The sequence below is a fragment of the Bacillus rossius genome, chromosome 3 (assembly GCF_032445375.1).
Source record: "Bacillus rossius redtenbacheri isolate Brsri chromosome 3, Brsri_v3, whole genome shotgun sequence".
Classification (NCBI taxonomy): Eukaryota; Metazoa; Arthropoda; class Insecta; order Phasmatodea; family Bacillidae; genus Bacillus; species Bacillus rossius.
Window position 1 is genome coordinate 132,164,103 of NC_086332.1, and position 2,427 is coordinate 132,166,529.

Consider the following 2,427-nt stretch of genomic DNA (forward strand, 5'->3'; position numbering starts at 1 on the left):
TCTAAATCAGTTTTTTTGTCTTCACAGTGGTTATTTTTTTCTTAAAAATTTACATGCTAAAAACATGATCTCATATGATATCCTGCCTCATCTGCACTGTGACGTCATATGTCCGGTCCCTAGAGTTATGACTTTAAAGCTCATTAGTAATTCCACTTTCCCATTCCAAATTACAAGTAAAATCTCAAATCGTTATTGATGAGAAGGAAAGCCTACCCAATTTGTTTTAGGTAGTTATAAACATAATTTTTAAACTTGGTATTTTTGGGTTTTCCTGTTGACAAGTTCCAAAAAATAATTTTATTGCAATTTTATGGAGCCATTTCACAGGGGAAAAGCAATAAAATTATTTTCTTATTTGCGTTAATTTAACTCAAATGTGTTAAATCAAATAAACGTAACATATCTGCAGCAATCCCTAAACAAAATCTTCGGAACTTTGAAACTTGGCCATCAAGGTCGCGTGCAACGCACGTCGCGCCGGCTTGTTGCGATTCGAGCACCGCCGCAGGACGGCACACACGCCGACACTTAGGCTATTCTAGCTATTCAACTAATTGTGCTAGACTCTTTATAGTTAAATTTCCTTAAAGCTTAATGAATAAGCAAGAACTTTTATACAGATGATTTTGACGTTGTTCCCTTGTTCTGTATGTAAATCATAATTTTATTTAAATGACTGGTTTAAAAAATCATTAACGTTCTCTATTTTAGTTTCATCTTTAGTATTCAACATTGAAGTATTTGTTCACGTGGGTGTTTCGAATAGCGTTTCTAGATTATTGTGATGCCTATATGGAGAGTACGTTAAAAACTGTGTAAATGGAAAGCATATTGACGGACTGCTGTAAGTCGCTGTCATCTAGGAATTAACTGCACGTTTTTGGTGATACACACTAGGTCTAGAGCAGTCAACTTTCGGTATGTTATTAAGCACAAGCTGAAGTACCCGGCGTTACCCGGGCTAAAGCACCCTTGGGAGTTGAATTTATGAAAACTTCATTCTCACATGATTGTGTAATATAAGGATCATCATTTCCGAGTTTCAAGTCTGTGGGATATAGGGGAACCTGGCCTAAAATGACATACTACTTATTAAATGCCATTTATTAAAAATATATATTTCTTAGATGAATGCTGGCTGTGTTCTAAGACAGACAAACATATCACACATCACTTCTACTCATTAAACTATTTTAATTTAACTCGCATCATAAAATTAAAGTCACATGAAGAAAAAGTACCATATGTCATTTTACCCTAGTATGTGTGGCTAAAATGACACACTAGTTTAAGGCTTGCATTGCTTTGCAGTTTTGGAAAGAGTAGCACATTCGTTATGAGCCCACATATTACACGTTGAACACTTTAACCATGTTTCTCCTGGCTTCGAGCGGCTATACAAATCGTTACAATATAAGCATGGAGTATCTTCATCGTCGTTTTATCTATTACAATGTCAGAAACTTCTTGAGTGACTTGAAAAGAAATATTCTTCTTGTCACGTATTGCAGAGCGTCGCATTTCAACTGCTTTCTTTTCTGCCAACTTATTCTTCATTTCGACTATGTTAGGGGTGCTTGTTAACACTTGAGTCCCTTCATGGTGTCTTCTCTTCGACTTGGATCGTGGTCCAGAGGGCACTGGGGAAATATCACTTGACGTTATAGATAGACCTGTCTGCAGTTTTCCTTGGTATTATTCGAACGAATTTGATGGAATAGCCAAGGGTTCTTCTCCATGAGTTTTTGAAGCATTGTCCATTGCTGGTACTTCTATAGGCCTTTGTGAAGCAGGATCAAGTGAATTTTCAAAAGACTTTTCTTTGACAAAATTTTGTTTCATTTATTCTTTCTGGCTCATCTGTAGTTGCAGCAGGGCCAAAAAGAAAATCTGGAATTAAATCAGGATCAATTGGCCAGATTCCTGTGTTTGCAAATCCTGAGAGCGCATTGTGGTTCGTTGCAGCTTTTCCATAAGCTTCAGCAAACAAACGAGCTACCTGATATTGGGAAACCACCCTTCCTGGATGGCACTTCAACCACTTTGCAACTGCTTGATCATAATATGTTTTCAGAGGACCATAGAAAGAAACATCTAGAGGTTGAAGACGGTGGGTGCAATGAGGAGGAAAGCAAAGCATAACTATTCCATGATCCTTTGCAAATTGTAAAACTTCAATGTTATTATGGCTTGAATGTCCGTCTACCAAAAGTAGAACTTTGTTTTCAAGGCTGGGATTTGTAAAAGCTTTAAAGTGTTGCATCCACTTAAGAAATAATTCACCAGTCATCCAACCTGATTCCTGAGCTATTCCCATAGTGCCTGTGGGTGCACCATCAAGCAGTTCTTATTTCCAATTCTTCCGAGCAAATATCAAAGCTGGAGGAATGTAATTGCCAGCGGAACACATACAAACTACACATG